This window comes from Nerophis ophidion, linkage group LG05, assembly GCF_033978795.1.
Source record: "Nerophis ophidion isolate RoL-2023_Sa linkage group LG05, RoL_Noph_v1.0, whole genome shotgun sequence".
Taxonomy (NCBI): Eukaryota; Metazoa; Chordata; class Actinopteri; order Syngnathiformes; family Syngnathidae; genus Nerophis; species Nerophis ophidion.
The window spans coordinates 13199024-13219655 of NC_084615.1; the positions used below are offsets into that span (position 1 = coordinate 13199024).

Here is a 20632-nt window from a genome sequence, read left to right on the forward strand (position 1 = left end):
AATTCACATTACAAATCAGTGGCGAGTAGCGAGCCGAATGTAGATAAATGGAGCGGAGTAAAAGTAGCGTTTCTTCTCTATAAATATACTCAAGTACGTCGCATAAAAACTACTCTTTAAAAGTACAATTCATCCCAAAAGTTCCTCAAGTAGATGTAACGGAGTAAATGTTCCGCGTTACTACCCACCTCTGGTAATAAAGCTGGTCCACAGGTAAATAATGTGAGCCCCTGCATGGTGGGCGTGTCTTATGGCTGCCCCACCCACGGAAAGAACCGGAAGTGCCTGTAGGTCACGTGTCCTCAGCCCCGCCCCTGCTTCATTTTTAGGTCATTACTGGAAAAGCGCGCAGGTGAACATTTTTTTTAATTTTTTTTTTAAAGCAGTCTTGAAAACAATCTTAAGGTAAGTAAAGCTATTTGTTTGTGTTTACCAAAAAAGACGTTTATCTGTCATGAATTGGGGGGAATTATTATGGACAAACTTTTAAATTGATGGTAAAAAATGTGCAAAAATACAGTGGCTTCAAGCTAGCTATTATGCTAAATGTTTCTTCTTTTCAGGACATTTGACAAAATGTGCTGAGCAGCTGTGAGATAACTCATGGGTGGACTTCATTCTAAGAACAATACTCTTGTAACTCATGGCTCAACTTCATTGTGAGTACAATACTCTTGTAACTCATGGCTCGACTTCATTCTAAGTACAATACTCTTGTAAGGCCTCTATCCCAATAAATCATTTTCATAGAAACAAATATCAAAAATTGGTTTATTCATCACTTACCGAATGTGTGACCCTTAAAAGAATATTTCCTGTAAAAATGATCAAAATACCCAATACCAAATTTACTCTTTGAATTAATAAGGATTTAAAAAGGTGTGTGATGTTTTCTATTAAGATTATGACGAGTGCTGCATTAACCTAAGTCCACCACTAGATGGTGGTGTTGTATATCTGTACTAGCAACTCTACAGTTGATGGATTACACAGCATCAGCATCTTCCCTGTGTACATCCATCCATCCATGCCTACCGCTTATTCCTTTTGGGGTCGCGGGGGGTGCTAGTGCCTATCTCAGCTACAATTGGGTGGAAGGCTGTGTACACCCTGGACAAGTCGCCACTTCATCGCAGTTCTACAGGATACTTTGCGCAAAATTCAAAAATGCAACCCAGAAAACCAAAAAGGCCGCATTGGCATTAGTACACTTCTTATCAATTCATCACCAGGGAAATATTACTTTAAATGGAACCTATGATTATTTTAAAACACTTATTTGTGGTTTAAAGCCAGGGTTACTAACCTTTTTGATATCGGGGTGCAGCCTTTCCACTATGGAAGGACCCACTCAAATATTAGGAAAAAAAATAGTAGAAAAATTACATCTTTAATGCGCCTTTTGTATGAAAATAGACCCACTCATCGGCAGTGCTCCCTATAATCCGGTGCGCCCTATGGTCCAAAAGATGAGGTACTTATCAATTTAGTAAAGCAAGGCAAGTAAAACGCAGACATTTTGCTTTAGTCTTTGAACGGCAGGGGGAAAGTAGCGCCATCTGGTGGAAAAATATCCAAATGTAAAATTGAAAAGCAGTATAATCGTCCATTTTTTTACCACTGTTAATTGGTTCAAGACATGACTATAAATGAATTCCTTTGAATAAGGAATTATTAATAAAGGTCTTAGTGGCCACATGCGTGGACAGCACCTTTCAGCTCTTATCTCCAAAATGGTGTACATTACTGAATTGGGGTCTTATGGCCACTTATGTGGACACTTATACTGCCATCTGGTGGTGTCAGAAGAGTATAACATACAATGGAATTTGGGGGGGGAAAGTGTAAAAATAAGAATTAGCATGTCACTAAACATGAAGTACACGTTTGTGTACTTATGGTCTAAGTACATCATATCAAAAAAGGAATTTTTTTTTTCTTCTACTCAGGGTCCAATAAGCCCATATAGCAAAGAGTAATAAAAAAAGCATGTAAGAGGTTAATTATGAATAAAATATTTTCATAAAAAGGGCATAAACAGTTTACGACCTTCTAAATACTTTTTTTTTTTTTACATTATGAGAGCACTCTAAGCATCTCTTAATCCAATAGAGCAAGGCTGCCTGAGGCTGAGCCAATCAGTGGCCACGATACTGAACAGTGTGCTCTGATTGCTTTGGTCAGCCCTAGTAAAGGCCACTGTAATATTGAGCTTTATATTTTAATAAAAAATATTTATGCTTATTTAGGACAAGAAATTTGTAGAATATGCTTTGAAAATACAAAGCCCATTTCCATATGAGTTGGGAAATTGTGTTAGATGTAAATATAAACGGAATACAATTATTTGCGAATCATTTTCAACCCATATTCAGTTGAATATGCTATAAAGACAACATATTTGATGTTCAAACTCATAAACTTTTTTTTTTGCAAATAATAATTAACTTAGAATTTCATGACTGCAACATGTGCCAAAGTAGTTGGGAAAGGGCATGTTCACTACTGTGTTACATCACGTTTTCTTTCAACAACACTCAAACTTTTGGGAACAAAGGAAACTAATTGTTGAAGCTTTGAAAGTGGAATTCTTTCCCATTCTTGTTTTATTTAGAGCTTCAGTCATTCAACAGTCCGGGGTCTCCGCTGTCGTACTTTACGCTTCATAATGCACCACATTTTCGAAGGGAGAGAAGTCTGGACTTCAGGTGGGCCAGGAAAGTACCCGCATTCTTTTTTTATGAAGCCACGCTGTTGTAAGACGTGCTGAATCTGGCTTGGCATTTTCTTGCCGAAATAAGCAGGGGCGTCCATGAAAAGGATGGCGCTTAGATGGCAGCATATGTTGTTCCAAAACCTGTATGTACCTTTCAGCATTAATGGTGCCTTCACAGATGTGTAAGTTACCCATGCTTTAGGCACTAATGCACCCCCATACCATCACAGATGCTGGCTTTTGAACTTTGCGTTGATAAAAGTCTGGATAGTTCGCTTCCCCTTTGGTCCGGATGACACAATGTCGAATATTTCCAAAAACAATTTGAAATGTGGACTCGTCAGACCACAGAACACTTTTCCACTTTGCATCAGTCCATCTTAGATGATCTCGGGCCCAGAGAAGCCGGCGGCATTTCTGGATGTTGTTGATAAATGGCTTTCGCTTTGCAAAGTAGAGCTTTAACAGATGTAGCTATGAACTGTATTTAGTGACAGTGGTTTTCTGAAGTGTTCCCGAGCCCATGTGGTGATATCCTTTAGAGATTGATGTCGGTTTTTGATACAGTGCCGTCTGAGGGATGGAAGGTTACTGTCATTCAATGTTGGTTTCCGGCCATGCCGCTTACGTGGAGTGATTTCTCCAGATTCTCTGAACCTTTTAATGATATTATGGAGCGTAGATGTTGAAATCCCTGAATTTCTTGCAATTGCACTTTGAGAAAGGTTGTTCTTAAACTGTTTGACTATTTGCTCACGCAGTTGTGGACAAAGGGGTGTACCTTGCCCCATCTTTTCTTGTGAAAGACTGAGCATTTTTTGGGAAGCTGTTTTTATACCCAATCATGGCACAACCCACCTGTTCCCAATTAGCCTGCACACCTGTGGGATGTTCCAAATAAGTGTTTGATGAGCATTCCTCAACTTTATCAGTATTTATTGCCACTTTTCCCAACTTATTTGTCACGTGTTGCTGGCATCAAATTCTAAAGTTATTGATTATTTACAAAAAAAATGTTTATGAGTTTGAACATCAAATATGTTGTCTTTGTAGCATATTCAACTGAGTATGGGTTGAAAAGTCCATGATTTTAGGCCCGACTTTGTGTTGCCTGAAATGCATTAATTAACAACGGTTTTTCGGTAATTGAAAACTTAGACAGTATTGTTAACCGTCTGGGATTTTATGGCAAGTTATCATTATAATGTTTAGTGTTACATCCCTGGTCTGTTACCAGGTAAAGAGTCAAGGGCGGTCACAGCATGTTCTTGCCGCAGATGTTGGTCATTGTTTTAGAGCATGGGTGTCAAACTCTGGCCCGCCGTGTAATTTAATTCGGCCCTTGAGGCAATACCAATTTAGCATTAGAGCTGGGCCGCCGGTGTTATACAGCGTCGGTGCCGCTGTATAACACCGCATTCACCGCTAATACTCATACTTGCCAACCCTCCTAATTTTCCCGGTAGACTCCCGAAGTTCAGTGCCCCTCCCGAAAATCTCCCGAGGCAACCATTCTCCCGAATTTCTACCGATTTCCACCTGGACAACTATATTGGGGGCGTGCATTTAAGGCACTGCCTTTAGCGTCCTCTACAACCTGTCGTCACGTCCGCTTTTCCTCCATACTAACAGCGTGTTACATAATATTTGTGGCTTTTACACACACACACACGCACAAGTGAATGCAAGCATACTTGGTCAACAGCCATACAGGTCACACTGAGGGTGGCCGTATAAACAACTTTAGCACTGTTACAAATATGCGCCACACTGTGAACCCACATCAAACAAGAATGACAAACACATTTCGGGTGAACATCCGCACCGTAACACAACAATACAAATACCCAGAACCCCTTGCAGCACTAACTCTTCCGGGAAACTTCCAGCAAACTGAGCAATAATTAACGTTTTATTCATGCATTTTCTCTTGCTACTTCAAGGCTTGAATGTTTGGTTTATTCATTATTGTTATTTTATTTTCAAATTTATTATTAGCATGTGGAAAAAAATTGGCATTTACCTCAAAAGATTGCAAAAAAGGCATAACATTTTTATTTACATTTTATTTGATATGCCATTGATATTTTTTTAATTATTATTATTATTATTATTTGAAACTGGATTTTGCATGTCACTAAAGTTATATAAGCCTTGCTTGTTCGATATTTAATGCAAAACTTGTTTGGGTCCCTATTAAAATGTTAATTTTGTTCAACCATGGCCCGCGGCTTTGTTGCGTTTAAAATTTTGGCCCACTCTGCATGAGTTTGACACCCCTGATGTAGAGCATTACTGCAAATGATGAGGGCGCTCGCAGCTTTTGCTGCATTTGCCGTGGTTAAATTGGAGCCCTGCACATGGCAGTACATGCACGCAGGTGCGTGGCTGGCGGCACACACCTGCACTGTAGTCCACACACGCCACTCCTCGCCATACATGATCACTCCGTGTGTAGGAGTCCTCCTGGCGTGGAAGTGTAAAGCACAATGCAGCGTACAGTCTTTGCATGCAACCCGCAGGCCTCAACCTTCTTCATATTACCTTCTATTTGAGATTCAGGTGAACTTTTAGTCATGCGGCAACACGAACAAGAGCTTGGACACTTTTTGTCTCGTGCCTTTTTGTTTTTGTGTGAAAAAAACATTGCCTTTATATTGGAAAACACCTGACAGTGTTTTTAACGCCAGCAGAGTGTATCACCTCCACTTTCGATAGGACTGGCCACCCTTTCATGTGTGTTTGTGTTCTTGTATTTCTCCACTTCTTGAGACATTAAGAAGAAGTATCTTCCACAAGAGGAGGTGTGAAGAAGTGATGACATAAATCATTGCATCTAATAGACAATGTCTCATTCGTGGTGATATCTATCAAAAGGAGGGCGGTCCCGAAAAAGGAGGGATTTCTCAAATGTTTTAAAAGTGCTCCCCCTCTGGTCAACATATGAAATAACAAGTGTGTGTAAAAAAAATGAAGTGCGTCCCCTTTGGCCCAAATTATATATATAAAAAATATGTATATAGAGACATACTGTAATAACTTGAAGTAAATAATGGAGATTAAAAACCAAACACAAAATTTTAAATAAGAAAGATAAACTAAAAGCACTCTTTTTCTCACAATTTATTTTATTCTTTCTGTTTTCTGTAATATTTCTTGTAAAATTGTTAGTTTTTTGTATGTAAAATGGGGAAATTTGTCATCAAATAAAGTTTTGTTGTTCTTGTAAAATTACATTTTTGGAGTAAAATCATGACTTTACATGATTTTGCCAAGTAAAATATTGATTATTATAATATTGCCAACATTTTCTTATAAAATTGTGACTTTTGTCGAATAAAATCACAACTCTTTCCATAAAATTGCCAACATTTTAAGCTTTTCTTGAATGATTGTGACTGGTATTGGGTAAAATTCCAACTTTTCTCATAATATTGCACAAATGTTCAGTTTTTCTTGTAAAATTTTGACTTGCATTGAGTGAAATTGTGACTTATTATAATATTAGAAGTAGGCATTTTATAGAGTTCTAAAGAAGGTAACAATACAAGAATGTGTGTGTGTGTGTGTGTGTGTGTGTGTGTGTGTGTGTGTGTGTGTGTGTGTGTGTGTGTGTGAGTGGTACCAAGCTGACAGTCTACATGGAATCTCCATCCTGCTCTGAGATCCACACAACCAGAAAGTGAAAGCACACGCACTCTGCCTTCTTTCCACCTGCTGTGCCAGACTTCAGCGTGCATACATCAGCTGAGCAGGTTGTGTTATCTTTATTTCACAGAGGTATCACTCCCCAGCTGTCACTGCCGTCCCATCACACACTTGTTGGAGTGGAGTGGAGTGGAGTAGGAGACCAGTACACGATGGAAAGAGACAGACCGGCAGTGGTGGATGTGGAAGGAGGAGTCAGCAGGGGGTAATGTCGGGTAAAGACGTTACTTCAAGGGAGGTATGCACGGAACTGGGTGGCCTTGTGCTTCTTTCATTTGGGCTGTAACCATTCTTTTTAACAACCATTCACAATTTGTGGTTGCCGATAAAATAGCGTATATTCCGGACCATAGGGTGCACCGGACTATAAGGCGCACTGCCGATGAGCGGGTCTGTTCAGGTCTTTATTCATACAAAAGCATACATGCCAACCTTGAGACCTCCGATTTCGGGAGGTGGGGGTTTAGGGGCGGGGCTTGATTGGGGGCGTGGTCAAGAGGCAAAGAGTATATTTACAGCTGGAATTCACCGAGTCAAGTATTTCTTTTATATATATATATATATATACATATATATATATATATATATATATATATATGTATTTCTTATATATATATATATGTATATAAGAAATACTTGACTTTCAGTGAATTCGAGCTATATATATATATATATATATATATATATATATCCATCCATCCATTTTCTACTGCTTATTCCCTTTTGGGGCCGCGGGGGGCGCTGGCGCCTATCTCAGCTACAATCGGGCGGAAGGCGGGGTACACCCTGGATAAGTCGCCACCTCATCGCAGGGCCAACACAGATAGACAGACAACATTCACATTCACATTCACACACTAAGGCCCATTTAGTGTTGCCAATCAACCTATCCCCAGGTGCATGTCTTTGGAGGTGGGAGGAAGCCGGAGTACCCGGAGGGAAGCCACGCATTCACGGGGAGAACATGCAAACTCCACACAGAAAGATCCCGAGCCTGGATTTGAACCCAGGACTGCAGGACCTTCGTATTGTGAGGCAGACGCACTAACCCCTCTGCCACCGTGAAGCATATATATATATATATATATATATATATATATATATATATATATATATATATATATATATATATATATATATATATATATATATATATATATATATATATATATATATATATATATATATATATATATATATATATATATATATACAGTGAGAGTAAAAAGTATTTGATCCCTTGCTGATTTTGTTGGTTTGCCCACTAATAAAGACATGATCATTCTATACTTTTAATGGTAGATATATTCTCACACTGACAGACAGAATATCAAAACGAAAATCCAGAAAATAACTTTCAAGAATATATTTTAATTCATTTGTATTTCATTGAGGGAATTAAGTATTTTATCCCTCTAGACAAAAGCAGTTAATACTTGGTGGCAAAGCCTTTGTTTGCAAGCACAGCGCTCAGACGTTTGTGGTAGTTAACCACAAGGTTAGCACACATATCAGGGGGAATTTTGGCCCACTCTTCTTTGCAGATCCTCTTGAGATCATTCAGGTTGGTGGGCCGTCGCTTGGCAACTCGGACCTTCAGCTCCCTCCATAGATTTTCAATAGGATTGAGGTCCGGAGACTGGCTGGGCCACTCCATGACCTTAATATGGTTCTTCTTGAGCCACTCCTTTGTTGCCTTTGCTGTATGCTTTGGATCGTTGTCATGTTGGAAGATCCAACCACGGCCCATTTTCAGCTTCCTGGAAGAGGGGAGGAGGTTGTCCCTCAAGACTCCATCCATCCATCCATCTTCCCACTGATGCGGTGTAGTAGCCCTGTGCCCTTGTCAGAGAAACACCCCCAAAACATAATGCTTCCACCTCCATGCTTGATGGTGGGCACAGTGTTCTTTGGTTCATAGGCAGCATTTTTCTTTCTCCACACACGACATGTAGAGTTTAGGCCAAATATTTAAATTTTGGTCTCGTCTGACTATAGAACCTTCTCCCAATCACTTTGTGCATCTTTGAGGTGATCATTGGCATACTTTAGGCGGGCCTCCACATGTACCTTCTTAAGCAGGGGTACCTTTCGGGCACTGCTTAAGAAGCTGTGGTCCCAGCTGCCTTGAGGTCATTCACTAACTCCTGCTAAGTGGTTGCAGGACCATTTCTCACAGTTCTCATGATCATTGCAACCCCACGAGGTGAAATCTTCTGTGGAGCACTAGATCGAGGTCTGTTGATGGCCATGTTATACTTTTTACATTTTCTAACAGTTGCACCAATGGTTGTTACTTTGATTCCCAGCATCTTGCTAATGTTTTTGTAGCCCATTCCAGATTTGTGCAGGTCAACAATCCTGTCTCTGACGTCCTGAGAGAGTTCTTTTGTCTTACCCATGTAGGAGAGCTTGGAATCTGTCTGAGTCTCTGATCAGGTGTCTTTTATACAGGTGATTAGTTAGAACGGGTGTCTTCAATTCCCTAGTTGATTGAGACTGTCTAACTGCTCTGTGAAAGCCAGAAATCCTAATGCACACTTGGGGATAAAATACTTTTTTCCCTCAATGAAATACAAATCAATTAAAATATATTCCTTAAAGTTATTTTCTGGATTTTCTTTTTGATATTCTATCTCACCATGTTAGAATACATCTACCATTAAAACTATAGAATGACCATGTCTTTATTAGTAGGCAAACCAACAAAATCAGAAAGGGATCAAATACTATTGTTTATATATATATATATATATATATATATATATATATATATATATACATACATTTATTCTATTATATATTGTGACAGTCTCTCGCTGTCGTGTGGGTTCCCAGAGCCATCAAGGAAGGACATTCTCGTGACGGTTTGACTCTTGTTTATTTTTTCAAATAAATAAAGTCTTTTGCGCCGTCATCGCTCCCGCTGCTCGCTCCTCCGTCTCGCTCTTTAGTCGGCCGCGTCTTCTTCTATCTAAGTTACCACAAAATGTTGTGTTTCCTTGAGTTCCCGGTGAGCAGACAAAAGCTGTCTTTTATCCTACCAATCAAAAGGCTTGTAAAACTCCACTGTGTAGGATGGTAAGCGACATGAGGGTGTTGGTTTCTTTAATGTATTGTGATCCACAGGAAGATTTTGTCATGACCCGAGAACTACAAAGCGGTGAGAAGGCAGGGCTTGACCCATCTCTAGGCACCTTTTCTTTGAACTGTTTTGTGACCGAAAGCAGCGGCTGTTTGTGACCCCCCTTCCTTTAGAAACAGCTGTTTCCATGTAATCAGGGAAAGTCCAAATCAAAGAGGAGGCGTACAATCTTTCATCAGAGCGTGGTGGAAGACTGTACAAGAGTACATCCCAAACGTTTCTTCTCAATTGAGCTAAATTGAATTCTGTGTGTTTAATTCCTTTATTCTTTGTTGGTCTAATAGACGTAATATGTATTTGAACATAACATTACACACCATTCATTTATGCTAACAACGTTAGCGATCCAAATTTACCTTTTTTGTGATGTGTAAAGTTCAAGTAGCAAATAGTAAATGAAAATGTGTAGTTTCCTCTGCCTTCTGTTCTGCTAGCCATTCTGTTGTCATACAAGAATGTAGGTTATAGTTTGATTTAGCATGCTGATTGACTGCTCATTTATGCATTTAGCCTATTTCTATTCATTTGTCCATCAGTAACACATTTTTAAGACTACTCCAATTGTTTAGCTGACTATTTATATCTGTGTTGTGGCATCGCATTAGTCTTTTACAAGCTTCTCATCTTATTCTACACAATAAGATGGACGGTGTCCAACTTTGAATAATGCAAAAAAAAGTCAGAATTTCCAAATTTGGGGTGGTAAATTTACGGAAACTTTCCGGAAACTTTCCACCCCTTTGCAACCCTTGTGTCAGGTTCAAAGACTGATGACATCTGTTAAACAGACAAGAAGCAAGGAATCATTCAGAGACAGAGTTGAATTCAGCTCAATGAGGCGAGACGTGTTGGGCTGTACACTCAGTTATACTTCCAACCTACGCTCTAAGGCAGTGGTTCTCAACCTTTTTTCAGTGATGTACCCCCTGTGAACATTTTTTTAATTCAAGTACCCCCTAATCAGAGCAAAATATTTTTGGTTGAAAAAAAGATATAAAGAAGTAAAATACAGCACTGTGTCATCAGTTTCTGATGTATTAAATTGTGTAACAGTGCAAAATATTGCTCATTTGTAGTGGTCTTTCTTGAACTATTTGGAAAAAAAGATATAAAAATAACTAAAAACTTGTTGAAAAATAAACAAGTGATTCAATTATAAATAAAGATTTCTCCACATAGAAGTAATCATCAACCTAAAGTGCCCTCTTTGGGGATTGTAATAGAGATCCATCTGGATTCATCAACTTCATTCTAAACATTTCTTCACAAAAAAGAAATCTTTAACATCAATATTTATGTAACATGTCCACAAAAAAATCTAGCTGTCAACACTGAATATTGCATTCTTGCATTTATTTTCACAGTTTATGAACTTACATTCATATTGTGTTGAAGTATTATTCAATAAATATATTTATAAAGGATTTTTGAATTGTTGCTATTTTTAGAATATTTAAAAAAAGTCTCACGTACCCCTTGGCATACCTTCAAGTACCCCCAGGGGTACGCGTACTCCCATTTGAGAACCACTGCTCTAAGATACAGTCTCACATGCTCCTCTATTTATTTGGGAGGTCCGTGGTTACATCATTGAGGCAGGGGTAATTTCATGGACGCAAACACAATGTTCGCCCTTGGCAGTCAGCAGGCCGGGTCTGGACACGAACTCTGATACGAGACGACTCGCAATCTCGGATTGTAAGTTGTCCCTTTTTACGGATAAAAAAGTACAACTTTAGCACAATTGATAATAACTATAGCAACGGCCTCTAAGCACATGAGTTGTGTGATAATTTCTACATGATTATTCTAACACCTAGGCCAATCATTGAGTAACTCAAACACAACGTTGAAACGACGTGCTTTTTGACGACGCTTAATCAATGTTGGGTTGTGACGTTGATTTGACCGTTGAATTTTATTCTACAATTTAAATACAACGTGGTGTATACCGTCAGAGGTATGTCACTTTCAGTCGATACATTTCATTCACCATCGTTATCGGTCTGACTACTTATTTTTTTGTTAGTTTTGAGCAGCATCACTTGCACTTCCTGTTTTACGGTTCTCGTCACACCTTCCCCCTTTTGCCATCTTTCTGAGGTGGCGTTCCGAAATAAGGAATGGCTCGTCGGCCACGTATACGTGAACACACAAACGTGGCGGATGTTGTAACGCTGTCACATAAACTCTCCGTGTCACATCGCGCTTGCCTTCGGATTACTAATGCTGGCGGTGTGCGTCCGGTTAAGACGACGTGAGAGGCTTTACCTGTCACAGGGTTGCCATGGCGACGCTGGCATTAGGTGTTTGAGGAACGTCGAGGGGCTTCATGGTTGATACTGAAATAAACACAAAGTTTGGCTAATGGAACGCATTCTGGGGGAGAAAAATCCAGCATTTGTCCTTCTCCACCGCATGGAACATCGCTAAAATGTTGAAATAAAGACGAAATCACTCGGAAGAACGCATGCAACGTTCAAAACAAGCAGAAAGATGAAAAAAAAAAAAAAGATGCGGTTATGACCTCGTCGGTCTGATTCTGTCCACTGGATCACAGCAGTTGTGACACCACCAGTCCTACTTGTCCTATAGCAAGATTTTCTCTTGGGAATGAATTTCCTGAACTAAAGCTGGGCGACATGGCCTCTTTTTAATATCTCCATATTTGTAGGCCATGTCATAAAACACCATATATATATCTGGATATTTTACCTTAGCCTTGAATAAACACTTGATGCATATAATTACAGCAGTATGATGATTCTATGTGTCTACATTCAAACATTCTTCTTCATACTGCATTAATATACTGTATGCTACATTTAAACTTTCATGCAGAGAATGAAATCACAACTAAGTCAATTGACCAAAAGTGTATTTATGAAACAGTTATTAAACATTCATGTAATTTCCAAAACAGGAAGTGCAAGATTGTCAGAGACATTTTAAAAATAGCTATTAGTGCACTTTTTGTGCATGATGTCACTAAGATGACATTAATCAAAACAACACTAAATTAAAGTGCACTTTTTGTACAGAGCGCCACTACAATAGTTTAAAACAAATAAAGTGCACTTTTGTGCATGATGTCACACAAGATATTTCAATAACTGTCAAATAAAAATGAGCTGCATAATAGGAAATCAGATCGCTATGTGGTAGGTTCCTGCGGACGTGATCTCCTTCTGTTGTTGACCATTTTGTTCATACAGTGTCGATGTGGAAATGTTTTCCCTGGCATTTTGTGGGTGTGGCACCAGCCGGAGATGTTGACATGCAGAGTTTCAAGCACTCTTCATTCTCTAGCAGGTGACTTTTCAAATGATGCTACATATTAGCAGTGCTGCTACTTTTTGTAGCAACGCTTACTTGTCTGTTCAACATCTTTCCGCTTGAAGCCAAACCACCACTGTGCTTTTTATCTTGGGAATTACTTCTGCTTCCTTCATTTGTTACCAGATTGGCACCTTCTTTCTCTCGTATGACGTTGCACACGTGACGGTATGTGACGTATGTAAGAAGGTGCGCTTGGTTTATATCTCTGTGAGAAGGGAAGACAAGAAAGAGTGAGAAGAGCCTGTAGTGTAATGCCCGCAGCTAAAAGCAACTGCGTGAGAACGTATACTCCAATATCACCATATAGTCATTTTCTGTATCGCACAGAGACAAACCCGCGATATACCGAGTATATCCATATATCCCCCAGCCTTACCCTGAAGCTATTTCCTACATAACACTGATTGTAGTACCTGGGGTCAGGTACGTTAAATTATAGTGATTAATTATCAAATTATATTTATTTAGAACTCCGGCTTCCTCCCACCTGCAAAGACCTTCACCTGGGGATAGGCCCCTCCCACCTCCAAAGATATGCACCTGGGGATAGGCCCCTCCCACCGCCAAAGACATGCACCTGGGGATAGGTTGATTGGCAACACTAAATCTCCCTAGTGTGTGAATGTGAGTGTGAATGTTGTCTGTCTACCTGTGTTGGCCCTGCGATGAGGTGGCGACTTGTCCAGGGTGTACACCGTCTTCCGCCTAAATGCAGCTGAGATAGGCTTCAGCACCCCCCGCGACCCCGAAAGGGACAAGCGGTAGGAAATGGATGGATGGATACATTTTTTATTTGATCTGGGAGATGTTGTTTTTTTTTTTTTGCACATACAAGCAATAATCACATACAAAAGAATTAAGCTCTTAAACCCGGGGTCATGTTCACAAAAAGGAGCAAAGCCACAGAAAGAGAGGAAGGGGAAAAGGAAAATGTTGCTGAAATAAATATGATGAGCGCCGTGGTGCCATGAGGAGTATGTCGCTACCGTCTTTCTTATATATATATGTATATATAGGGACGGCGTGGCGCAGTGGAAGAGTGGCCGTGCGCAACCCGAGCGTCCCTGGTTCAATTCCCACCTAGTACCAACCTCGTCACGTCCGTTGTGTCCTGAGCAAGACACTTCACCCTTGCTCCTGATGGGTGCTGGTTGGCGCCTTGCATGGCAGCTCCCTCCATCAGTGTGTGAATGTGTGTGTGAATGGGTAAATGTGGAAGTAGTGTCAAAGCGCTTTGAGTACCTTGAAGGTAGAAAAGCGCTATACAAGTACAACCCATTTATCATATACATATACATATATGAAAAGGAAAAACTACCATCCAGCCATCTATCTTCTTCCGCTTATTCGAGATCGGGTCGCGGGGACAGCAGCCTAAGCAGGGAAGCCCAGACTTTCCTCTCCCCACTTCGTCCAGCTCTTCCCGGGGGATCCCGAGGCATTCCCGGGCCAGCCGGGAGACATAGTCCACCCAATGTTTCTTGGGTCTTCTCTGTGGCCTCCTACCGGTTGGACGTGCCCTAAACACCTCCCTAGGGAGGCGTTCGGTGGCATCCTGACCAGATGCCCGAACCACCTCATCTGGCTCCTCTCCATGTGGAGGAGCAGCGGCTTTACTCTGAGCTCCTCCCGGATGGCAGAGCTTCTCACCCTAACTCTAAGGGAGAGACCCACCACCCGGCGGAGGAAACTCATTTGGGCCGCTTGTACCCGTGATCTTGACCCAGGTCATGACCCAAAGCTCATGATCATAGGTGAGGATGGGAACTTAGCTCGACCGGTAAATTGAGAGCTTTGCCTTCCGGCTCAGCTCCTTCTTCACCACAACAGATTGATAAAGCATCCGCATTACTGAAGACGCCGCACCGATCCGCCTGTCGATCTCACCATCCACTCTTCCCTCACTCGTGAACAAGACTCCGAGGTACTTGAACTCCTCCACTTGGGGCAGGGTCTCCTCCCCAACCCGGAGATGGCACTCCACCCTTTTCCGAGTGAGAACCATGGACTCTGACTTGGAGGTGCTGATTCTCATCCAAGTCGCTTCACACTGCGAACCGATCCAGTGAGAGCTGAAGATCCTGGCCGGATGAAGCCATCAGGACCACATCATCTGCAAAAAGCAGAGACCTAATTCTGCAGCCACCAAACCGGAATCCCCTCAACGCCTTGACTGTGCCTAGAAATTCTGTCCATAAAAGTTATGAACGGAATGGGTGACAAAGGGCAGTCTTGGCAGAGTCCAACCCTCACTGGAAACGGTTCCGACTTACTGCCGTCAATGCGGATCAAGCTCTGACACTGATCACACAGGGAGCGGACCGCCACAATCAGACAGTCCGATTCCCCATACTCTCTGAGCACTCCTCACATGACTTCCCAAAGGACACGGTCGAATGCCTTCTCCAAGTCCACAAAGTACATGTAGACTGGTTGGGCAAACTCCCATGCACCCTCAAGAACCCTGCAGAGAGTATAGAGCTGGTCCACAGTTGCACGACCAGGACGAAAACCACACTGTTCCTCCTGAATCCGAGGTTCGACTATCCGGCGTAGCCTCCTCTCCAGTACACCTGAATAGACCTTACCGGAAAGGGTATATTCTAGTTACAGATCCAAACTATGTTCTAAAAGTCAAGCCCGCTTGTCTCCTCTATTTATTTGGAAAGTCCCTATTACATCACTGTCGCTGAAGGAAGGGGGTAATCTCAACAACTCCACTTAGACACAATATATGATTATAGAATAAATACAAATTAGGTGACGCAGGACATATTGCCTTGTCTCTGCTCTGTCTGCGTCACGGCGGTGTTTGGCCTTGGCAATCAGCAGGCCGAGTCTGGACACAACACTGATAAAGACGGCTGGCAATCTTTTGGACTGTCAGCTTGCACAGATACAAAAATACCACTTCGGCACAAATTTACAATACTTATTAGCAACGGCCCTTAAGCATAAAGTTATGATGATAATGTACAGTATACATAATAATTCTAACAGGCGGGAAGGGTGGGTCTGGCTGGACCGTAGTCTCCTGCCGGAGGGGAGAGGGGAGAATAGTTTGTGTCCAGGGTGAGAAGAGTCAGCTGTGATCCCACCCACACGCCTCCTGGTCCTGGAGGGGTGGAAGCTTGCTGCCAATCACCTTCTCAGCAGCATGTACCATGTGCTGCAGTCCATTCTTATCCTGGACTGTGGCCCCGGGGAACCATGAGGATGGACTCTATGATAGCTGAATAAAACTGCACCAGCATCTTGGTCGGCACCTTAATTTTCCTCCGCTGCCGCTGGAAGTACATCCTCTGCTGGGCCTTCTTGATGAGGGAGCTGATGGTCGGCTCCCACTTGAGGTCTTGGGTGATGGTGGTGCCCAAGAAACGGAAGACGGCGGTGGGAGAGTCAATCAGGGTGAGGGGGGATGGTGGGGGCAGTGACTTTCCTGTAGTCCAAGATCATCTCCACTGTTTTCTGGGCGTTCAGCTCTAGGTTGTTGAGGCTGCACCAGGATGCCAGCTGGTCCACCTCTCTCCTGTAGGCAGACTCGACACCATCCGACATGAGCCCGATGAGGGTGGTGTCGTCCGAAAACTTGAGCAGCTTTACGGACTGGTGACTGGAGGTGCAGCAGTTTGTTTACAGGGAGAAGAGCCAGGGGGGAAGTACACAGTCAAGAGGAGTACCAGTGTTCGTGGTTCGACTGTCCGAGACAGTCTTCCCCAGCCCCATGAGCTGTCTTTGGTCTGTCAGGAAGTCATTGATCCAACTGCAGAGGGAGTCGGGCACACTGAACTGGCAGAGCTTGTCTGGTAGCAGTCCAGGGAGGATATTCTGAAGGCAGAGCTGAAGTCCACAAACAGGATCCTGGCGTAGGTTCCCGGGGAGTCCAGATGCTAAGATAGTTGTTTTAAAGTTGAGAGCATTTGATGATAATTAAGGTTTATTTTAGTTTGTTAGCCAACTAAGCGGAGAGTTTGTAAAAGTGCTCAGTTTGGGTTTGAGGTTTCACGGGCTTGTTAAAGTCAAGACAACATGTTTTATGGATTGTGTGTGTTTGATGGCCTCGTTATCACATTACGCTCCCAGCTGCTGGAAGTCTTCCGCTCTTTAGAGTCCCAGCATACTTAGCAGAGAGCACTTAGTCACTCGGATTACATTTCATCTTCTGTTGCTTTTAGGCTGTGCACAACATCTTCATTAGAGAGGCTTGCATGTCGCTGAGGTTCCTTAACCCTTGTGCAACGTTCATGTTGTTGTTACTCAACCGGCGTTTTTGGGTCGGATGGACCCCTTGCATTTTGTGGCTTTTGTGGTATACTGAACAGATGTTTATTGGGATAAGGTACAGATGTTTATTGTTCAGTATTTGAACATAAAAGTGTTTGATTGTGAGGCATTAAAAGCCACAAAATGCAAGTGGTCCATCAGACCCACAAACGCCGGCTGAGTAACAACAACATGAACGTTGCACGGAACATTTCTCTGCCAGTTTCTGCATCCCACAGGGATTCTTCTTTGGTGTTTCTGCACCTGCGGTTCCAACACAATGTTGCAACATTGTTTGTCAACACTGTCTGCTCTCATTTTCTCGCACATTTTGACCCTCTGATGTTTTGTGTACCTACAATCTGTCCTCCTCCTGTCTAGGCCTGGTGTGTGTGTGTGTGTGTGTGTGTGTGTGTGTGTGTGTGTGTGTGTGTGTGTGTGTGTGTGTGTGTGTGTGTGTGTGTGTGTGTGTGTGTGTGTGTGTGCGTGCGCGGTACACAGAACATCAATATCCACACTTCTATTAGGCCCAGGTCCAGTGGACCCGAACATCTTATATGTAACAGAAATTTGTAGGGGGGGTGTATGGTGTGTGGTCATTAAATATGTATTCTGATATGTGTTTTTTACAGAAAATGAGCCAAAGTCAGTGAGTCTCGGTTTGAAAAATGAATTTATTGTATCATTTTTCTTTTAATAACAGACTAGCTAAACATGCTTCCCTACACACCGTAGGAGGATACAATAGCTCACCGGCGTCACAATGTAAACAAACGCCATGGGTGCATCTACACCTGACATCCACTGTAATGATACCAAGTACAGGAGCGTATCAAGTCAATGCTACTATGATTACGATATTATTTATCATCACAAAATATTTTTTCCCTTTTTAGAAATTAATATGCGCCCGATTGTAGCTGAGATAGGCTCCAGCGCGCCCCGGGACCCTGAAGGGAATAAGCGGTAGGAAATGGATGGATGGATGTTTGTAAACTCAATAAATATGTGCCCGGACACATGAGGACTTTGAATATGACCAATGTATGAACCTGTAACTACTTGGTATCGGATTGGATCGATACCTAAATGTGTGGTATCATCCAAAACTAATGTAAAGTATCAAAGAAGAGAAGAATAAGTGATTATTACATTTAACAGAAGTGTAGATAGAACATGTTAAAACAGAAAATAAGCAGATATTAACCATAAATGATAAAGTAGATTAATAATCATTTTTTACAGTTTGTCCCTCATAATGTGCACAAAATAATAGGTGTATAAATGACACAGTATATTACTGCATACGTCAGCAGACTAATTAGGAGTCTTTATTTGTGTCAGGTCTATGGGATCATGTTTTGTTTTGGTCATGTTCGGTTTTGTTTTTTGGACGACCAGTTCCTGTTTTTCCTGGTTTGTTTTGTTACCATAGAAACTCATTAGTTTTCACCTGTCCTTAAGTCTCACACCTGTTTTCACTAATCACCACAGTATTATTTAAGCCTTTCTGTTTCTGTTGTTCATGCTGATTGTCCAAAAAACAAAACCGAACTTGACCAAAACAAAACATGATCCCATAGACCTGACATTTTGCTTACTTACTACTAAAAGACAAATTGTCTAGTATGTTCAACATTTTATTTGAGGACTAAATGACAATAATAAACATATGTTTCATGTACCCTAAGATTTTTTGGTTCAAATAAAGACAATGAGATTTTTTTGTGGTCGCCTTTATTTAGAAAAGTATCAAATACATTTTGGTACCGGGACAACCCCAATCCCTACTCAGGACCCGCACAATGTAGTCATTTTGCACCAGGGGCATCTTGAGGACACCCCCAGCCTTTCCACTCACTCACACCCTCCAGAAGGACGGATAGAACCCCAACCCCTCACCTGACCTGGCTGTGCAGGAACCAGGAACATGGCTGTCATGCTGAGGCGCTGCTGGGTTTCTTTCACTTCCAGTCCACACAGCATAGTAGTAGAGTGGCCGTGACAGCAACTTCAGGGTTCCAGGTTCGATCACTGCCGTTGTGTCCTTGGGCAGGACACTTTACCCACCTGCTCCCAGTGCCACCCACACTGCGTTAAATGTAACTTTCCTTATTTCCTGGAATTACCGCCGGGCCGCTAGTTAATTTAAAACCTCTTCTCACTCCGGCGCTTACCAAAGGCATGCAGTAAATTTAGGCCTGCGCTTATAAATTTGAGTGTGATGTAAGGATACCATCATGAAAAGCACATTTAATAAAAAAATCGTTATTATGGTTTTACCTTTACTTATAAATGAAGTCCATGCGCAGCTCCTTCTGATCAAAAGCATCAATAACTTGTATATGGAAGTCTTCCTTATCTTTCTTCAGTTTTAAAAGTCTCTCTGTTTCAATGGAGATCTTCCTTTATTACCTCCTGCTTCGATTGAAAGTCCAGTTTAGAAAACTGTTTTATTTTAGATATATAATCCTCCATGTTAAAAGTGCATGCGAGAGGAAAAAATAAACGATCGCTGCTCACTCTTGCTGCTTGTTGTCACTTCTTCTGCAGCTGAGTAGTCGCAAGATTGATCACTAGCGCCCTCTACCACCAGGAGGCGGGAGTCAATTAATGACTCATATTTGACACACGCAGCTACGGTATATTAATAAAACATAGCTGCTTACTGTTCTTTTTAGCATATTCAATAGCTTGGACCTTAAATCCTACTGAATAGCTCTTAATCTTCTTCCCTTTATGCGATTTCAAATGATTGAAATCAGCCTCCTCCATTTTGAAAATGATGAAAGGTGAAGTGTCCCTTGTGACGTGACGAGTTTGACCCGGCGGAAATTCTAGGCATATGTTAATTATTTGGCGAAACGAGTTCGACCCGACGGAAATTCTAGACATGCACTAATAAAAATAATATTTTGCGAAACGAGTTTGACCCGGCGTTAATCCTGAGCCGGCGGTAATGCTATGCATGTGCTAATTATTTTGCGAAAGGAGTTTGACCCGGCGGTAATTCCAGGCAGGCGCATACTATATACCCGGCGGCAATTCGAGGAAATACGTCTTTCACTATGTAAAGCGCTTTGAGTCATTGGAAAAAAGCGCTATATAAATATATTTCACTTCACGTTTGTAATGATTCATTTACCTAAATCACCTCCCCCGACTATTTCCCATCCTCCTATTTCCTCATTGTCATTTCCCAGGCAGGCCAGAGAGACTACTGTGATGCTCCCTCACCGCGGGGAGGCACCTCCGCCTGCTGCCTCTAATTGCACATCAGGCCTAAAAGCTCCAACTTAAACAGTACACTCATTTAAAAAAATGAATTAAACATTGTAGTGTTTTTTTTTTAGGTTTTATTCTTGATTTCCTTCTCCCCGATAGCAACATCCGCCCGTTAACACCGAGGTGTCGCGCAAGTGCCGCCCGGCCGGGGAGCACACTGGGCGGTGTGCCGGGCC

General features: G+C 41.8%; 1 long non-coding RNA gene across 1 annotated transcript; it reads left to right on the forward strand.

Moving 5' to 3' along the window:
• Positions 1-272: 272 nt before the first annotated feature.
• On the forward strand, positions 273-20632 carry LOC133552682 (uncharacterized). Its single transcript, XR_009806746.1, has 5 exons — positions 273-405; positions 564-659; positions 6495-6662; positions 20375-20474; positions 20556-20632. It is a non-coding gene; the product is annotated as an uncharacterized LOC133552682 (long non-coding RNA).